The sequence below is a fragment of the Hippoglossus stenolepis genome, chromosome 3, assembly GCF_022539355.2.
Source record: "Hippoglossus stenolepis isolate QCI-W04-F060 chromosome 3, HSTE1.2, whole genome shotgun sequence".
Classification (NCBI taxonomy): Eukaryota; Metazoa; Chordata; class Actinopteri; order Pleuronectiformes; family Pleuronectidae; genus Hippoglossus; species Hippoglossus stenolepis.
This window is the reverse complement of record NC_061485.1, coordinates 28909828-28931434: the sequence shown is the minus strand read 5'-3', so window position 1 is coordinate 28931434 and position 21607 is coordinate 28909828. Positions and strand designations below refer to the sequence as shown.

Here is a 21607-nt window from a genome sequence, read left to right as displayed (position 1 = left end):
TGTGTTAATCTCATTATCATGAATTCTGTTGGCTATGATCATAGTGAAAATCTAATATTTTGACAGCCCTAACCTAAACCTAGACCCACACCAGGCTGTGTCCAAATCATATTTGAATGAGGTTGAGTGTATATATATCTAACACTGGAGTGGATCTGACCAGCTCCTGTGGAATAATGACAGGAGAAAAGCTGCTTGTTTTGACGTGGCATATCATAAGCCGTAAATTGTCTCACCTGGGCTTTGTCACACATTATCGAGAGTTCTTACTAGGGGGATGGCAGCAAGTTCTATAAAAACAGTCTGGAGCCTCTATCTCAGACATTTGCATTCTCACATATAGCCCCTGCAGAGAATTTTCATGTAATGTTCACAATATGTCAGTAAGTAAAAAGCCATACTTTTTGCCAGTGTTGTTGTTCTCTGTCATATAGAATGTTGTCCTACCGTTTAAAAAAAGAATATATGCTTGAATATTTTCTGAAGCCACAGTGAGTGTGAGCAGTTATCAGTCTTCCATGAACTGTAACTTTAAGAGAGCACAGATTCTCCCCCTGTAGACAAGGGCAAAAAGAGATGGGTTTGTTGATAGTCTGTGCCAGAATCAGGGTGTGGTTGTATTCTGTGGCTGGATGTGTATTGTCTGATTGTGTATTGTCTGATTGTGTATTTGTGGGCCAGAAACACACACACACACCTCCTGTATTTTCACAGCCACTCTTTTCCTGCCACAGGGGGAGGAGGAGGAGGATGTGGATGCAGAATGGAATCACTGATGCATTTTGATCTCACTATGACTGTTTGGATGAGTCATAAATCAAGCCCATGACATATCCTAGCTCTTAATCAACCCCCAGCCCTACCCCCATACAGAAATGTGCCCTCTTGTCTTTGTTCTGGCTGCGTTTGGACCCTGGTCACACTGGGAATTGACTGGGACCATCGTTACATGCAGACAGAGGCCCGAGGTTCACCAGTGGCTCCTCTAGACGGAGCTCTAATGAGACCACCACATTATGGATCTCTCTTTGAGTGGAGCGCTGTGGGTATTAGTTTTTACCTGCTGTACCCGGGGGAGGCGACCTAAGGACACTGACTGGGAGATGCATGTGTTTGAGGTTGTGACACACAAACAATGACACTTCACCCCTCACCCAGTTTATCGGTGTGCGGGCAGCTGTGTACCTGACGCTGAGTGATCTCACTGATCCCATTATCAACAATACTCAACCAGTGCAGGCTTCAGAGCTGCCTATGCTGGTCTAAAAGGAGATGCTGGATGGGATGTTAAGTACACTTCATCACTTAGATCCTTCAAAGGGACACTTCTCAGTTTTGTCTTCTCTAACAAAATCTAGTTTAGGGATTGAGGGGGGAACTGCCAGCCTTATGCAATCAAGTGAAAACAAGAATAACAGTGTACAACCATGGTAGCAGCTCAGTGAGTCGTAAAGCAGCTATGCAAGAGAAATTCTGACATTTTTCAACATTGGTTTTATTTGATCTTCCTGTGACCTTTATATCTAATAGAGCTATATAATTGACATAGGCAGTTGGTGGCAGTAGTTAATCCAGGGAGCTCTATTGTTTGTCACCATCTGAACAAACTGAAATATGAAAATGCATTTTATTTGAGAAGGTTTTTAGTGGTTTGTGCTGTAGGCTCTGATGTCATGCGTTTTTGCAGCAGTTTTATTGATTGCAATTGATCTGATACTTGCAGTAATAAAACTAATAACTAATAAAACCAGTGCGTGTGTAAGTGTGTCTGTATGTCTGTGTATGAATCTGTGATTGCACCAAAAGCTTATTTGAGCTTTTTAGGTGTATTTTGCTGCCTGTCAATTCTTCCAATATTAACAAAATATCCTTTTCTTCGAAAACATCTGTACAATACTATAATTGGGTTATTGAGTTTTTCACCAGGACCAGTAGCAGAAGTCCTGACTGCTCACCTTGGCACAGTGTTTTGGTTTATCACACTGTGTTCCTGCCTCCTGCATTGATGAAAGTAAACCTGCCTCCCAAAGTCAGGTCACTCAGACCTTGTTAAAATGCAAGTGATGATTTGGATAATTCAGAGTAGAGGTCCCCCACCTTGTGTGTGTGTGTGTGTGTGTGTGTGTGTGTGTGTGTGTGTGTGTGTGTGTGTGTGTGTGTGTGTGTGTGTGTGTGTGTGTGTGTGTGTGTGTGTGTGTGTGTGTGTGTGTGTGTGGTTTTGTGTGTGTGTGGTGTGTTTGTGTGAGTGCACCAATACTTATTTGAGCTCTTTAGGTGTATTTTGCTGCCTATCTGTTCTTCCCATATAAACATATCCTTTTCTTTGAAAACATCTGTACATAATTTGGTTTAGCTTCATTGTGATTTTAAATCTGATCAAACAATAAGTAGAGAAGACAACCAATGCAGGTAAAATTCTCAAGTTTTTCACCAGGACTCAATATTATACCACAACACTTTTTTGACCCACCTCTGTAGCACCAACTATCAAAGATGTCATTGAACATCCTCACGAAGAATTATACATAAAAGTAATGCATTTCATATTGGTTATTCTTTTGATCTAACACAATCAATTTCCTTTGCCGATCTCGGTTAATGTGGCTTTCCTCAGTGCAGCAGACATACTTTGTCAGTAGAAAGTGTGAAAACACCTTTCTTCTTTTATATCTCATTTGATGAATGCAGAATGAAGATTTAACTTTGCAGAGAGTTCCATCTGACATTTTACATGTCAAGAAAAACGGTGTGAGCTAGGGTTGTCATGAATTTCAAACTAGATACCGATACCCAGGAAAATACTCAACACTTGATGGCATTTTCGAAATTACAAAAAATCTGAGGCATAAAAAATGTTTTAATAAAGATTAGAACAAAAGAGATTATAATATCAACATCACTTTAGCGTTTTTCATTTTCGACTTAAACTGGTTGCGAAGACCCTTCAGCAGCAGGACTTGCCGTGTTAAGTTAGTTTTATGCTTGCGACAGCAACTCAGTGTTGTGAACGTCAACTAGCATCCATGTGTTCGGCTGCTGGTGAGCGGCTGTGTGCCTGCCTGTCTGCAGCGGTGCTGTGTGACGTTTTGTGCAAACTGGAGGAGGTGAAGATGCACTGTATACTGTTGCAAATGAGTTTCTAATCTGTTACTAATTTTTGTTATCAATTAGTATCTGAGTATTGATTTTTCTTTGACAACCCTAGTGTGAGCTTTTAACATTTGTGATGATTCACACAGCCCAAAGTGCCTTGATATACACAAAGCAACAGTGCGTGAAATAAGCTGATGTCATTAGACGGATGCACAGAAACTAAAGTTTTTGAAAATCTGCACTATGGAAGGCGTTTAAATCTGAATATTAGTGTCTGAAGAGGCTCTACCCATGGAGGGAATAGTTTGTTTCGTTAAAAAAAATCTGCAGTACTGTGGACAGGGTATTAGTGTTGCTTCGTTATGGAGCTGTGCGAAGTGCCCTTTTCCTCGCTGTCTATCTCACAGAGAAAGACTGGGGAGGAAAGTATGGGGGGAGGATCGGTGACAACAGTTCAGTGAAGCCAGACAGCTTTCTGATAGTCTGAGGGCGTGGCGGGCAGACGTGGTTTGAAGGGTGGGTGATAAGGAGGGGGCATAGCTCCTCTCTTCTCCTCTACCTCAGCAGGCCAATAACCAGGTTGACAGACATGTTCTTCAGCCACTCACTGTAAATCTCTGGCTTGTAAAACAGGAAGGTGAGAGAAAGGAAAATATTCTGTCTGATACACGCACAAAGGGAAGAAAACACATTCTCTTCATGTCTCGATTCAGACAGGAATGCAGCGAGCTCTTATCTACATTAGTTTTTTTATTTACATTTCTTCTCCATTACATTCCTCTGTGTTTCAGTTTTCTCAGACCAGCATGCTTTGCTGCAGCCGGCAGTAGCTGTAAATAGGCGTGCTCACTAGTGGCACAAACCGCCACAGTTAGTCCACCTTCAAGGCGGTCCACCATGGCACAGCAGGTTCGATGTTAGAGATTACTCACAGCTTCTGGCAGGGTCACAGTTCTTAGGTTATATTACACTGACAGGTAACTCTTGTCGTTGTTTTGCATTATATTGTGTGACACATTATGTCCTACACACATACCACACACTTCAGTACAATACTGCCCTGCAAGGCATGTTCTAATCATATGAACTTGCATAGATACTTAGAAATGCATCCACAGAGACGAGAAATAGTTTCCCTCTTGTGCGCACACACGCACACGCACACGCACACACGCAATCCGTATTCAGAAATTGACTACATTTGCATTTTAAGCAGCTTGTAAAACATCCCCCTCCTGAGCTCCACAGGAGGCCGTTGGGCTGTGGTTTCCTCCCCCAAAGCGATGAGGCTGGTCTAGAGGAGCAGCAGCAGGTCCAGCTTGGCTATGCTCACCTCCAAGAGGAATCCCTGGCATTTGACATTGCCTGGTGAAGTTAGGTGGCCAGCTTGGGAAGACAGAATTTGTCCAGGTTTATCCCCATGTGACCTCGGTGGATGTCACACTCTACATGTTCTCTACTGCTCTGAGAACGAAGTCATATCAGTTAAGAAACAAGGAAAAGCTCAGATCTGATGTCTATGGTCAACCACCAGTTTCATAAGGGACAGATCTTATCTGTTTGTTTAGCTTCATTAAAAAAAACCCATCTATTTCATTTTGGATGCTGTTTTTTTTAGAGAGAAAGTTACATTTTGCTGAAACACTTTCTTTACAGATAATTAGTTATTATTCTTTTTATGAGCGAGTGCGAGAGTCTGGTTCGATGTTTGTCTTCATTCTCAGTCTGTGTGTGTCTTTGTACTGACACTCAGCTGTCGGAACGTGCCAGGCTCTTTAAGGTTTCATGCCTATTTAAAGATGTAGATAGGCTGGATGGCTTCTTCTTTGCTTCTCCAGTAGGATCATATGCTCCTCAGTGTTTTACTGCTTCTTTCTCACCTATGTATGTTGTGCAACAAGCCTGGCTCCATAAGCAACACACACCCAAAGTTTTTATTAAGCCAACTATGGAAAAGCAGCATTAGCCGCATGTTACCACAAAGAGGCTCTTTGTATAGCAGCGTGTTACACTTACACACACACACACACACTAGTGTTCAAAGAGGAACAGACGACACAGCAATCATACTAACATTTACCCTTCACTCTGTGTACTGCTCTTTTTCCTGCTCAGACAGACGAAGAATGGAGCCTTTATATTGGGTCTATTCAGAGACTTTTCAGACCCCTTCACTTTCTGTTTGTTTTGTAGCTTTAAAAGTAAAGTAATACAATTCACATTTTGCCCAATCAATCTACACTACACTAACAAAGTTACAACTCATGCAAAAAACCCTTCTGTCAAAATTCTTAAATTTCCTATATAATCAGAGCCTTTACTGTGACACAGACTGTGTTAAGTTGCATCCTATTTGATTTAATTATCCTTGAAATGTCTCTAGAGTTAACCTGTGGTAAACTGAACAGATTTGACATAGTTTAGAAAGTCACACACCTGAATACATATGGTCCCACAGTTTATACTGCATGTGAGGGCAAAAACAAACAAACCAAGACATCCAAGAAACTCTCTGTAAACCTCCATGTTAAATCTTTGGTGAGGTGATGGTTTAGCAAGGATATAAAACCATTTCTAAATCTTTAAGTGATCCAGCAGCACAGTGGCCTTAATGACAGTGAAATAGAAGAAGTTTGGAGCTAGGATGCTTCCTAGACTTGACCGTCATGCTAAGCTGAGTAACTGTTGAAGAAAAGGCTTGGTCAGGGAGCTGAGCAAGAACCCAACTGTCTGACAGAACTGCAGAGGTCCTCTGTAGAGATGGGCTGGAAGGACGATCATTTCAGGAGCATCAATCAGACTTGTGTGGTGCAGCGTCTACATGGCTCAGAAGAGCTGCTTTTATACATGCACGGAACTCCAGATAATCTCCTGAAATGATCTGGAGGGGATTTATGTGGGAATGCAAATGTCCTGGTCAGTTGCGGCAGAGTATCTCCTGATGCCCACCTTGTAACAACTCCAGATAATGCCTGATTAAGCCCATGAGAGCAGCAGGAGATTCTCTGGAGGATTCAATACGGGCGAGTGGGTGTGTTGATGAGGATCCTAACACGCGACAGATACAAAAATGAAAAAGCAATATAAATATCTCAGGATGTGGTGGCTTACACATAGAAGACGCAGACGAAGATGACAACCTGGAAAGACAACTAGAACTGAGAATTTTGGTTGATTGGGGCTGACACTGGTGTTGATGTACTGTAAACAAAAACACATGATTTCCAACGTGTCTGACTGAAGAATCTCCTTCTGCTACAAACGAACGAAAGTCTAGACCCAATTGTGTGGACATTTTCCAGAGTTCATGTCAGACAGCGGTTTTGGAGTTCGCCTTTAGGCAGAACTGCAAACAATAAAACCAAGCACTGCTCATCACCTGGCTAATACCATCAATTCAGTGAAGAATTGTGATGACACAGAGAGACTGGTCAGCACTGAGGGAAGGATGAATGCTGCCTTATACAGAGAGGTCTTTGAAGAAGACCTGCACAACACCTGAGACTGGGGTGATGGCAAACAGCCAAGACAACACTGTAGTGTCTTGAGGACAAGTCTGAGTGTCCTTGAGTGACCCAGACAAAGCTCAGACTTGAAGCCCATAGAACATCTGAGGAGAGACCTAAAGACAGCCAAAAGCACTTCTACAAAGCACTGAATCAAAGGTCTTACCTTTGTAAGTAAGATTTAGTTTTTAGATTCAATTTTTTTAATAGAAATTTCTAAAAAAACATTTGTTTTATTTCATGGGTTGAGTGTAGACTGAACAGCACAAAATTCACAGCCACATTAATAACACAATAAGGTGTGGAAAAAGGTGTGTTTGTGCGTGTGTGTGTATCGCATGCTCTCCACGAAACTTCCTGTCTACTGCCCTTCCCTCAGGAGCACGGCCTTTAATATCCTCCTCAGGCTTTAACAGCTCACTCTTCTCAGAAGAAAGACCTGTGTTATAACGAAAAGAGGATTATGTTACTGGTTACAGAGAGAGGGAGAAGGGTGTAGTGTATGTGGGTGCTGGGAGGTGAGCAGCATGTCAGTCTGGACTGACAGTGGTTGGAGGCTAATTTTGTACTGAGCTCTGTCTTTTATTGCCTATCTTTTTCCAGAACCTGAACATGTCCACTTCAATTTTTCCTCACCATATATCAACAAAAAATGTCAGTGCAAAATCTAATTCCTAACAATTATATATCTAGGGGACATATTATGCTCATTTCCAGTTGCATATAAAAATGTCTGCAGTCTACTGGAAAATGTTTAAATGCTTTAAAGGTTCAGTGTGTAGAATTTAGTGACATCTAGTGGTGGAGTTTCATGTTGCAGCTGAATCCTCCTCACCTCACCCTCTCCTTCTAAACTTGAAAGAGAACCTGTGGTAACCTTCAGTTGCCATAAAAACTCAAAAGGTTTTTAGTTTGTCCAGTTTGGACTACTGTAAAAAACATGGCGGCCTCCACAGAGAGGACCTGCTCCTGATGTAAATTTAAAGTAGTTAAAAATAAATGCCCATTCTAGGGTAAATAAAACAACAATTCATACAATTTAGATGAAACACACTTGGGAAAATATCACTAGGATTAGTTTTTATTTAATTTGCCAATAGATCCCTTTCACTTAAATATTTGAACTTTAATGTTCATACAACACATTACTTTTACCCCAGTGTGCTCTGATTAGTTGGATCCCTCAGGCCTGAGCAATAGCCACCAGGAAAACACTGTCACTGAGTTTAGCAGCAATTCTACTGTGAATTTCACCATAATAAGTACTTCTAAACCAAAAACTAGACATCTGCACATGTTCAAGCTGCAGTGTGATGTGAAATTTGGAAGAAACCAAGGGCAAGCAACCAAGATTATAGGTTTTTCTGATGATTTCCTCAGTACATAATATTAATTCATGCATACATTCTCAGAACCATGAACATAAACGGCCCAATGTTTGACTTTACAGGAACCAGTAAAATATGAAATCAGTGAAAAATGGCAAAAAAAATAAGATATGCAAAAGGAGAAGTCAGGAAAAATAGATAATGGAAAGAAATCTAAGTAGCAAAACAGTTTATAGTGTAGCCACTGTCCCCAATGAACATGTTAGTTACATCAGACCATTTACTGTCATTACGCCTTAACTTCCACGTTACAAAATGTTGTTCTCAGCCATATCCACCTAACTGAAGGTAAAATTCCTGATCTTACAAAGTACCTCACTCGTGCTTGAAAAACTGCTCGCTAACCAAAGTGTCTGCAGCTTCTGTGAGAACTGTCCTGTGTCCACATTTCACACAGTAACTCTGATCTTTTCACCACATAAGCTTTGACATTCACACAGCTTTTGCCATTTTTTGCTTTAAAATGTTTGATTTTAAATGGTGTCATTATACATAAAAAACCATGCAACAACTAAACTTGCTAATACATTTAAAAAATGCACTTTATATTTATAGCAGATGAGGTCAAAATAGAAAATTGATTATAAACAAACTTGCTTTACTTTCACATTCTGTGCGGTACACACACAAAGTTTTTTGAAGTAGTTCCACACAGAGCTTTTTGACATCTGTAGTCATCTTGGGCTTTGCAAGTTTCTTCTGTTTGTCCACTAGCATTTAATCTCCTCACAGCTTTAATAGTCGCAAGTTCTTCTTTTGCTATTTAATGACAGCTGGCAAACAGCTTTTAAGCACATTACTGCCACCTTCCAGCTGTGGTGATCAGTAGGTGTGTTATTTACTTGATTTGTTCATATTCTTGATAGATGACAGTGGTGTAATTTATTCCCTTTTCTTAAAAGTAATGACTATTTAAAAATTTGAGGTCGGGCGGTCAGGAAAAGTGTCCCTTAAATACTGAGTTGTGATAATATGTAAATATTTACACTATGATTGAATTAATTATTTGTCACTGACATTTCTTCTACCAAGGTGAAGAACAATTTGAAACTGAACAGGTATGATTACATCCTGTAGTTGATTGTTTATCTTGCTGCCAGAGCCATGTGTATTGCCACTCTCTACATGGCTGTAATGTAATGTTAAAACAGAATGTTTGGTGATATGTTGCCTGTAAGCAGGGCAACTATTTCCGAACAGATCTCAGCCCCTGAAATGAGGCGCCAAAATCGGTGTTATGATTCGGTTGGTAGGAACTGGCCATGTAGGAACTGGTGCCTTTTTGGCTTGGCACCGGATTTCGAGAGACCCCAGATTTGCTTTAATAATCGCTAAGTTAATCAAGTGAATCAACAGTCTTCCTCAAAACTGTGTATATTACATGATGCTTCACCACCCAAATTGCTACAATTTGCTGAGCGGAAGCTTAAAGAAATTAATAACAGTGACAATTTTTCTCATGATTGTGTATTTTGTTCATGTGTGCGATTGTGGTTGGTTCTTCCAAAATCTCTTTGTGCAGCTCATTAGTTTCACCTCTCCCCTGATGGTGCCAGAGCTCAACCTCTCAACTTCTATCTCTGAAAAACATCCATCTGCCTGGCTGCTGTCCCTCTCCCACTACTAATTCTAATAATAGCTTGTTTTTGTGCAGTGCCAGTCATGACGTTTCTGCTCCAGCAGAGTCCAAATATTGGTCTTTCTTCCTATTGCCCCCCCTCCATCAGCCCAAACATCTGTTCACTGCTTTTTGTATCTCTGTAGCCATCAGTACATCCTCTGCCTCTCCCCCATTTCTTTGTTTTTTTAAAGCTCCTTCCCTCACTCAGTAATACCTTTCATAAAGGCATCCTTCTCTGCACATGTCGAATAACAGTTGTAACTTGTAAAATCCCTGTTGTGACCCTGCAGTCAAAGTAAATAAATATGCGTGAGTTAAGATAAGGCCAACAAATCAGCACAGTGCCCCCACTCAAAAACAAGATATTTGGTTTGTGTGACTATTGTCAATAGTCATTATTTATGGTGGAATTTGGCTCTGAATAGTCTTCCTGATTAAACCTTAGTTGAAAAGAAAAAGTTGCATGTGTGTTCCCAGCGGCTACATTGTGATGGATCTGGGTTTTTGATTAAATTGCATTTGGGCTAATGCTGTGTCATAAAATGTCAGATACTGGGACAAGTTCCTATCGCATATTACCAGAGCAATATCCTCAAACTGCTTTCTTTTGGTTAAAAAACAAAAAACTATTCAGCTTCGAATGACATGAAGCAGTTGCTCAAATCAACCACTCCAGGGATGGATTATTATTCTGTTAACAGCCATGACCCGATGAGATTTGATGTATTCTGCCTGAAACAGGAAAATAAACATACTTAATGAGCAAATGAAAAACTGAGTGCAGTCACAAAAATTCATCCAACTTTTAGTAGCAGACAGTGGATAATCCCAGATAATTGTCTATCTGAAACCTCCTATTTGCAAAGCAGCATCAGACAATGACCATTATAATTAAACCACAGAAGAATGGAGAATAGTTACAATAGACCATGCCCGAATAGTGCGGACAGAAAAAACTATAATCCCTGACACACATCATTTTCTCAGCATTTCTTTTACCTCACTTTCTTGCATATTTATCAGTCAATAATGCATTGCCTGCATTTGGGTGTATTTGTGTAGTCAAGTCTGTGACTCTGTGACAATCTTTGTAAACAATGTCCATTCACTTCAGTTCATCACAGGTGAACTCAGAATCAGAATGAGCTCTATTGGCCATGTATGCATACACATACAAGGAATTTGACTCTGGTTTTTCCGTTGCTCTCAACGTACATACACAGAATAGACAAATAAACAAAAAAAGCAAGGACAACAAAGCAGAAGATTTTAACTACTATATACATTTAAAATCTGATGTTTAAAAGTTCCTCCCTGCTCAATGTGATCAGAGAGGGACAGCTGGAAACAAAACAAATAAACAAAAACAGAAAAAGTACTAGAGAGCACAGTACCAAGGCTCCGCGGCGCCATCCAGTCAGGTTCAAGACACACCAAGGATAAATAAAGCAAACCCGATGCAGCTGAGTACAGTCTGTTTCACAGTAAAGCATCTGAATACTTTGGGGAGATTCAGATTCAATTAGAGATTCAATAAGATTTTTCTGTTTTCGATTTTAATTAAATTAAAAAGTAATTTGCCAAATATTCTAAAAACATATTTTCACTTTCGTTTCCATTCTGTTTTGTAGAGTTCAGACAGAATCACAAAATCTGACCAAATTGTGAATTTGTCAGCATTCTGCTTGTCAGCCTGTTCATGTTTGTTGCCTGAAGGCCACAGCGTGCCAAGCACAGAGCTTGTCAAATCAGTGTTAGTCTTCATTTAACAATCTCTGTCATTTTGTTGTATGACATGATGAATGCCTTAGAGGGTGTCAGAAACCATGAAGTGTTATCTCCAGTTCTACAATTCATTGTAACGCAGCCACTACAGCACATAAAGCAGCTCATGGAGGCAGTGAGATGGAGCCAGGATCCTATGACAGCTGACTTTCTGCCTTTGAGTGTGACCATTTGGAACAGATAGAAACACTTCGTCTCGGATAACATCAGTAACACTTACTGAGACCTTAATAGACTGTTGTAAAGCTGCCAATGTTGTTGCATTTCGGTGCTTCTCATTTAAAAGTGTTAATGGTGGTTTTATTTGTGGGTATGTGAATATAAATAGAAAAATACATCAGGGACTTGATGAATAATTTAGCCAGACATTGTTGTGCTCATACTTAACTTTTCATCCATTAAGCATTTTCATCCATTAAGCATCACAACTATAGACTGTATATAAAGACGGACTACCTGACAGCTCCCCAAAAGTGAAGCCTAAGTGTCTCAATCGCCCCCTGATGGCTGGCTGCAGTATAGGACATGTCAAATGGAATTTTCACAAAGTTTTTATGTCATACGTATCACACTGATGTTTGTCCAAGTGACACATTTTACCGCTAAGTTTGATTTAAACTCTGATTTAATTTGATATTATAAAAACAGGGTGAAACATCATGAATGACAACTTAGAATGACTCGATTGGTTGAGAGCGTGTACCGATCAAACCTCACACCGGCGGCTCCGTCCCCTGATCACAACCCTGGTGACCACAATTTCATCCATGTGTTCTCTGCAGTACACTGAGACAACTATAGCTCAGTTTTCCAGCAGCCTGTATGCCCATTACTGCTGTTTATCGAGCTGCTGAGATTGACACGACAGAAAAAAATAGCTCGTCTCCTTCCTACTTTTCCTCTCTGTCAGAGAAGTTTCTGCATTCTTTCAGTGAATGTGTGCATACTTCTCTCCACCATAATCAGCATGTGAAAACATAAGGTGTAATTTGCCTGAAAGCATTGTCCACACACAGGCTCTCCTCAGAGCAATAAAATCAAAATGATCATTTGCTTTAACTGTCCAAGTGTTTGCTCACTGGCCTCTTTTCTGATTTAAGTGTTATCATCTACTCAAGTAGGAGTGTTGTAGTGATTTTTACATGTTGCCAGAGATAATGTTAAGAAATTAACATTATGTGAGAAGTGTTGTAGATGTTTACAGATTCTCACGACTAAAGGAAAAACTTTACTCAAAGTTGCTCCTCTTGGTGTTGAAGCCGCTTTAAAAGGAAATTGGGAAACAAGATAAGAACTGCAGAGCAGCGTATCAGCCAACCAGCCCTCGATGTCTACTCTAAACACACAGCCTGTGTGTGCAAGATGGCCGACAGTGTGGAAACTCACTGGGCCCAAACAATGCCTGCAGTCACACGCTCGTGTCCATAACTGTCCCAGGATCTGCTGCGGGTAGGGCCAGAGCTGCTAGGACAGAGCAGACCAGTGTCGAAGGTTGTGTTTGGGTAATTTGCCTCAGGATAACTGCAGCCTCGGCTGGAACAGCAGAACTATTCACTGCAGTTCACTTCACTAAATCTTCACTCTGAGCCAGAGTGCTGTGGGCTTCAGGTGGTAACGTGTTCAGTGCCTCCTGCTGGAGGTGAATTAATGGTTTCATTTTGATGGTTGAATTATAACGTCAAAGCCAAATTTCTCTCGTCTAATGATCCTCAGGCCTGGTCAAGTGTCTCTTCCTGCTGTCTGCTGCTGACATCTTTGAACTCTCAGACCTGTTGAAGCTCTTAGAAGCTTAAGTTAAATGCAGTGTTCAAGAGCGTGTCTCAGTTTGCTAAGTTGGTAATGATAGTGTGTGTTTGTGTGGATCTCTGTGTGTGTCTCCACCCTTCTATTCTGTCAGTGTGAACGTCCCATAGGACAGCTATCACACAAAGTGACTGCCCTAAACAATGGAATTATACACTAGGAGACAGAAAACACACTCAAACTATCCAATTTACTTTGCTCAAACCACTGTGGTGTGGAGGCCATACTACTCTGCACCTGCAACTATAACTACAACATCAGCACATTGTGCACACATGATATTAGCCTATTACAAAATAATCAACTTATTATAACAAATTAACACTTTTTTGTGGTATGGCCTTGTATGGCCTTGTATTTTCAGATTGATTAAAATAGCGGGGCATTTTATCTGAATGTGTTTGTACGTTTCCTGAAGCGGGGAAACACTCCAAGTGTGTCCTTTCCAAGAAATGGTGACTTGGTTTAAGTACGGCCACAACTTCTGCTCAGGTACGCATGCTCCACTATAGTTTACCATTGCTTCACTGTTATAAGGCGGATCCTAGTGCAGGGTATATTTTGCAGTGGGATCATCGAGTGTGTGAACCTGAAATGTGTCTGTGATCTGATCTTTCTTTGTAATGCACACTTTACTTATTTACCGGTGTTATTTATACTGGAGTGAAAGAAATGAAATTAGCAAGGTAAGTATTATTAAACTGAACGACACAATATCAAACCACATCATTAGTTTATGGTATGAAAGTGCAGTTTTATATCATTTGTCTATAATGGGCATATGCATTTCACTTTTACTCATGTCAGCAACAGATTACAAACATTACACTGTTTTAAATAGATGTGCATTAGTGTTATATACATTTTTTGTAACCACTTTTTCTCTCCCCTCTTACATAGTTGGCACAAATCTGAACATCTACACACTAGAAATCATTTAACTGTAATACTCTTTATTTAAATTAGTACTGTAAAAATACAGCATTTGGTGATAGATTTGCCATGTTAATATCACGACATTCACAACTGTGTAAAGAGTGGAGTGTGAGATAAAGGCAGACATACAGGACAGGTACTGGCAGTGTGCTGTGTACATGTTGTGCTCTGTAGTGCGTTTTGTCTCAACTTGCCTCATTTCTCTTTGTTTTTCACGGCTCCACTGTAATATCAATGAAGACACCAACAACAGTTTGTCTCAACGCCAAATAATATCCATGTGTGAGATATGGCTCTCCCTCAAGCAATATTGTGTCTCTGCTTGAGTGCATTCAGAAGTTATTGCTTGTGCCACTGACTTGTGTGGTGCCAGCCGCACCTGTCTCCATCCGAGTTACGACCTTGATAAACTCTACAGACTTTTATAGTTTCCTGTCTGGCAGCTGTGGCTGTTTGTTTATGATAGCGCCAGTGACTCCCTACCTGCTCTCATTTATGCCCCTTAAAATCTAATTCCACCACAGACCTTCCCCTTCATCATGTTGACATGACTTAAGGGACTATTGTAGTGTGATTGGAGTCGTTGCTCATTTCTCCCTCTTCTTTGTTTGCTTGACACAATATTTTGACACTACTCCCAATAAAATAGAAGGCACTGATTTAAATTTTTGTTTATTTGTTTCAATTGTCAACTTTTAACACTTTTAGTTTTCATCGTGTTTTACCTAACCCTAGCTGGTAGAAATATTGTTTTATTTTATAATGTTGTTCCTGAGCAGGAGTATGTCACACTAATACTCTGCAGCCTTGCAAAATGCAGTTGTTGCCTTACATTTACTGACTCAGTAAGAGGTCTGTGGTGACATTCTCTGCTGTTTTCAATGAAACTCTGTCAGAGTAGGATGTTAGTCATAATTGAGATAGAAGTCTCTTTCATTAAGTCAAAATGAAAAAAAAAAAAACTGTCTCAGTTGACATGAAAAGCGTAAAATGCAAATTGGGGCTTAACACCATGCATGCATTGTCCTGTGGCTGACATCATATTTGACCTGAGCAACACTGATATATGAAGAAGAAAGAGGAAACGCTTGCACACGTTTGGTCAAAGCCATTGAGACTTGGATATCCATCCTCCCTTGTATCCAGGCCTCTGTCCCCCTAGGGTGATTTCTGTGGGGCCATAAAGTTTAACAACCATGGGAACTTCCTTTATCCACCCAGCTCCTGCAGCAACAAGTGGCTCTTCCCTGATCACTGAAACACGTCCAGAAAAGCCCTCTGTCATGTCATATTGAGCAACTTCATCCCTTAAAAGGGCCTGATTGTGAAAACCAGGGAACTTTCATGTCTTCATTTCTGGAAGGACATTTTCCGGAAGAGAGCGCAGGGCGATGATTCCCCTCCTCCTCACCCCCTGTCTCTCTGTAAAGTTCATCAGCCGTGGAGGAATGTGTTCTTTTAGATGGACAGCAATTGTTGGGGGTTTCTCTGTAAATAACATCTTGGCAGCCAGCCAGCCGGGCTTTCCAGCTCCAGTGCCAATGGGTAGACTATTGAGGCTAAGTTTCGTTTTGAAACAGTACAGTAAAGTAATGATAGACAATCTGATGTATTAAAAAGCAAGGGATCAGAAAGATTTAGTAGTTCAGGTGCTTATGTGTCAGCAGTATGGTTTTGTTTCATTTTGTCATACAGAAATGTTATCTCACACTTTATATGGAATAGCTGTGCAGGTACAGGGTACAGCTACAACATCTTCATCAGCAATTTTTCAAGATACAGCACGCTAAGTGAAATGGGCCAGTTTCAGTCATAATATGACTCATGAATCTGTTATTAATAGTCACTAAAGAGCTTAAAGCAGAGTGGGAGAAACTGTAGCAGTTGACAGTACAGTCACACTAACGCTACATTGTTTTGATGAAGTTAATTCCTTTAAGTTATACTAATCAGAAGAAAATGTCAGAGTCTATTTTTAAATGAATCCAGAGTGGGAAAACTGCTAACATCAGCTAGGCATCGTTGAGGTTATTGGAACTTCTGCCAATCTTTAAATTAGCAAATTTATTATTAACTGTATGGTTGATTGAGCGGATTAATGACTGTGCACATCTTGTTTCAGTTGATAATGATAATAATTTGATTTACCTGTATTGTTAATTATAAAATAAAAAAATAGTACGAATTGTGAACACCCATAGTGCTACATATAAAAATTGCTATGTTGTATTATTGTTATATAGTAGGATCACAGGATTAGCGATCCTGCATGAATGCTTCCAAGATTAATGACAGAAGGTTCATCCAGTTCTGCTGATATGGCCTAAATGCAGCACAAGGATTCTGCTTTGTTTGAACCTGATCAAATTACTTAAATTGGTTAATTTTTAGATTCATGGTCAGTTTTGAATGAATTGTATTGAAAAATGTATTATACCTTCATAGATTACAACTGTTTGAGATAAAACACTGCAGGAAGTTGTACATACAGCCCGGTCCTCCTCAGAACAGGTCTAGGCAGTTGTAGTGTAGATTTGTTCTGTCTCTGAGTATCCAGAGGAGAACTAGTTAACAAGTGACCTCATTTGTTCACCTTGTTGTTGTGTCTACTTGTGCATGTTTGATTGTTTATGCTCACAATCATGTTACTAATTAGAAACTAGCTTTGTTTCCTCTCCCAGTCTATCTGAAAATGACTGCGTGTTGAATAGAGTATTATGGGTAGGCACCGTAATTAATTGCCGCCTCATCCTCCTCTTCCCTCTCTCTGGTTCTCTCTCTCTCTCTCCCTGGCTTATCATCATTAGTCACATTCCATCAGTTCTCAGTGAGCACTGAGGCTTGCAAGTACTTGTTTGCGGCGAGCTCACCCCTGTCTTCCCCTCTCACCATTGTCTTCCTGTAACCCAGTTTCTGTCCGCTTATGTCCCTGTGCCAGTCTTTTCACCTCAGTTATGGTCTGGCCCCCCCTCTGCTGTGGTCCCTTCTGGTCTCTTCCAGAATGTAGGATAGCTGAATTGAAAATGAATGAAAGGCTGGACTCAATGTAGCGTATGATGGCTCAATTGAATGTGCCTCTCAGGAATGCTCCGTTGTGTTGTGTAGTCTTTTGGCTGCAGCATCAGTCCACTCCCTTTCTAGTGGACTGAGGATGGTAAACTTTGGTTTGACTTTGGTTTGCCTATACTTCTACTCCTGTCCATGTGCTACAGGCCCCAAAATTACCTGTCATCTCAACAAGTCTTGGAACAACTCAGGAATGTATGTTCTCTGAACCACCATCAACATCACGCAGTTGTTCTAGTATTCTGACAACAGTTAAAGTTGTACTTTTACACAGATTGGCTGCCTAATTCAAAGTTAATCCTGTTCCAGTTTCAAAGCTTTGTGGAAACCATCCTCCCATGATCTTTAATTTTGAATGGCCATACCTTCTTCAGTGTTATAAAATAGCTTTTTAGTTCAGTTTTCATTAGCAATGGAGCATCAAATAAATGGCAAAGTGAATCAAGTGGTTGGGGAAAATATACACCTTCAATGGTATAGATGATTCAGCATTTCTAGGCAACACTTATCACCACCTTCAAAAAGCAATATTTTAATAGCCAGAAAATGTTGGCTTTTTAAGGCCTAAAGTGATATTAAATTTGGAGAATATAGAAAAATCTGTGGGAAATGCTGATATTGTTTTTTTAAAAACATAAATTCATAAGTCTGTTTTACAAATTCTATTGTCATGATATACAGTACTGCATGTACGAAGGGGTTTGGCACTTCAGATTCTGCTTGTACCATCAGGGAAGCATCTGATCTTCTAATATAATCATTTACTAAATGTTCAGACCAAAAACTGCACTGTGTTCTGAAATGCATTGGCCAGGTTTAATGTGGCGTGATGCTTATAGATCCCATTTGAAAAATGTAATACTATCAAGGAAGGCCACTTTTTCAGATGCCAAAACACTGCTCAACAGTTTATATAATATTAAGGAAGGGCATTACAGGTTGTCAATGTGGTACTCAGTAATTAGGAAATAAAGAGTGGAAGTACTAACTGTTTTGGCAATCCTACCCCTGAAACTCACTCACAATGCCAACAACATTTTTATTTAGTTTGTTGGAATATCTGCTGCATATTCCATTACATGAATCAAGTTACTGTTTCTGTAGACTAAGCTGGAACAAAGTGGATTCCATTACCTAAAAGTAAAGGAACATTTAGATCAAGCAATTATAGGCACACATTTCCTCATCTCACCTCACATCACACTGATACCTTTGGCTGAAGTCACCGATAGAAAAACTTCCACTTGGAAGCAAAATGGGATTCATTTATTTATTTATTTCACCGTGAAAGAATTAAATCAGGAGTCCATTGTCTTGTTCTCATGTTACTCAAACTCTGAATGAAGTTGAACCTGATTCAATTATTCAGTGCAGGAAGAGGGAGGCCTGGAGTGATGGCAACCAATTTATTTATTTTTTGTCCATATTTCACCAAATTTAGAATTTCGAAAGATGAGGACCTGACTGCTCTGTTATTCTCAGATAAGTAGAGGGACAGCCTGCAAACTGTGAGCGTTATCGGAAAAGACAACCCTGTGCTCAAATTGGACAATGTTACCCATAATGCATTATTATATGTCTAGCTGGCAGATACCGTAGGCTGGTGGAGTAAAGTGGGGTAACACTGTTTGTTGAAGTATTTTTCTAAAGTAAATTCCTGGACATTCTGAACAGTCATTTGTGTCTCTGCCTCTTCAGGGTCTGAGCTGGTTTCTCAGGATTATCTGTACGGAGCTGTAAAGCTCTTTCCACCAGAGAATTGTGACATGCTGACTACAGAGTTCACGCTGTGCAGCAGCAGAGCTGTAGCTTTTAACCAAGTTATAGAAACTTACTCGCCCCACCTCCAAAGGAGAAGTGTGTGTTTTAGTTTAAGCAGGATATGACTGAACTGCATGCCATCTAACCTTGGGAGGGGGGGTGACTGTGTCGACCATTTTCTGCAACTAGAGTTTTTACTCAATTCACACTGTGCCAGTGGCACAGAGATACAAATTTTTTTTTTTTACTAACATTTTTCTTCATTCCTTACATGCGGTATGTGGCACTTTTCATTGGCTATGTCCGTACAACTGTTTTTGTTTAAAAATGGCATTTTCCAACTAAAATTCTCCGTACACATGCGCATTAAGTATCATTTTTATTCCCTGTTCAGAATAGCACAGGTGAAGACGCACACTGGACATGCGTGTGCCAGTGTGCACAGGAATTGCTTGAATAATAGCTTGTCTATTCCACATGTAAACAGTTGAATCATTTTAATATGCAGAATTTAACTACATAACAGCTGTTAGCAAAGACAACAGGGTCAGCAGCACCTGTATTTGATTACCCATGTTGTGTTCTACACGGGTAACCAAGGCTAATGTCTGTAATTTTCTCCAGAAGGGGGTCATGTTATAGGAGCCTGACAAGTCAGCAAAGGCTACTATGTGACCGAAAAGACCAAATCGGCAAGTGGTTGAGAATGTGTACATCTTTGTTTCCATACATCTTCTCTTCTGCCCGTCCACACTACAACACAGCCTCCCAGTTTTCAAACTAAAATGGGGCCGGCAGCATTTCTAAACTTCTCAGTTTTTGCAGAAACCTCTGGAGTATTGTGGACGGCAGGCGTATCTGTTTCAGAGTTGATGCATTTTCAGAAGAAAATGTAGTAGTGTGGATGGAGCCATAGAAACAACCCAAGTTTAACACTGTGAATGATTTCCTGGAGAGACGGTCAAAAAGTTGTGCACCATTATCCATATTTTATTATATCACACACTCACAAACCCTTCTATCACAGCTAACTTTTTACTTTGTGGCTTTTTGGAACAACGTTAGACACATGATTTCCAACATGGTTAAATAGCATGCCTAAAGAGTTAGTTCTGCCAGGGACTCTATATTTCACTCTTTAGATCTGATTGGATAACTTTTAGGGTTAGGCACTGAGATCAATCAGCTGCTTGTACTGGAAGTGCAGTTAGTCCTACTTACCTATTAGATATTATATATAAATATCACAGATTGTAATTATTATGCACCAAAAAATTTAAGTTTTGTTTTCGTTCTTTCCATTTTTGGACTCTCGCCAGGACTTTACCCTCATTCTCACAAAGAGGAGATTTCCACCAACAAAGTAAGCTTTCTAATGCTCTTAGTGTGGCAGGAAAGCGTTGCGTGTGTGAGTGTGTGAGGGCATGAAAGCTCACTGGGTGAGATTTGGTCTGCTCAGTGGAGTGAATAGTGTCTTTTTCAGTCTGTCTCTGTCTTTTTCCCAACCTCCCCTTTGAATAAGCTCACTGGAGATCTGCCTGAACTCGAAAGAACTAATCCTGCTTCTGTGTCAGTGATGGGAGACGAGTAGGAGGAGAGGTGGATAGAAGAGCGAGATAGTAAGCAGAAAGAAGAGGGATATACTCTATACGGAGTGAAAAACAGAATTGAGTGTAATTTAGCAGTTATAATTAGAGGAAACATCACAGTATTCCACAAACTAAGAAAAAAATTAAGAGTTGGTGGCAAAAACAAAGGAGCTCTACAGCTCTCAAGGTTCTTTTTCAACACAGCAACTTGTTTTTCTGGCAGGGCCTCTGAAACCAAAGGTTTTGTACCTTTTATCCTAGCAATGAAGGCGGGTTGTATACTGGGACAGTATGTGGGGCACTGAAAGCCCTCTTGGGCTACTCAACTTGGCTTTTTCTGAAGATTTTTTTACTGACAGGAATTACAATGGGAATGAGCTTCCCATGACTTTTAGTGAACTGCAGTGATGCCAAAAAATACAAGGAGTTTGAATGTCTGTGTTTGCAGTAAACACACAGGCATGTGATTGGCCCACAATAATGTCTTTTAGGACAAGGTTTGCCATCTTTGCATTTTCTGCCCTAACTTTTACTGGGTGTCTAAGTGCAGAGTCAACTCATGTATCTTCTCTCTCCCTTGTGTTACAGGTTGTGTCCAGAGGGGTGTGTTTTTAAACCCATGCTGCTGGGAGGTCAAGAGGTGACATGCCTCTATAAAACACCACTGGAAACAAATGGTGAGGCGCTGATGTCTCTGATTATTTATTATGTTGAAGGAGCCTCCTTAGACTGTTTAAGCAAATGAATGCCACTTGATATAGTTGCAGATTTTAAAAGTGTAATGCATATTTTCTTTTTTAACAATTGTTTTATTTGTGTTGTTTTTTTTATTAACATGGTTTATCTGCAGAAGAAAACCAATCAAATCATGAAGGGATGACGATTACATTTTGAGCCCATTTGTGGAACTATTTGAGCGTAGATTACACCACATGACTTGTTGTCTATGAATAGGGAGTCTTTCATTCATTTCAGCACACTGCATGTACCTTCAATACCTCACCCCATCTTGCACTCAGATTGGCTATAGTTCTCGCTGACTCCAACAAGATTTCCAGT

The 21607-nt window shown here is 40.2% G+C and overlaps 1 protein-coding gene across 3 annotated transcripts in view; it reads left to right on the top strand.

Moving 5' to 3' along the window:
• plxnb1b (plexin b1b) overlaps nt 1-21607 on the top strand; it is a 97286-nt gene that overhangs the window by 34794 nt on the left and 40885 nt on the right. For all 3 annotated transcript variants that reach the window (XM_035151879.2, XM_035151880.2, XM_035151877.2), the window contains exon 3: nt 21137-21225. The gene's annotated coding sequence lies outside the window, so the exon portion shown is untranslated. The remainder of the gene's footprint in view (nt 1-21136; nt 21226-21607) is intronic.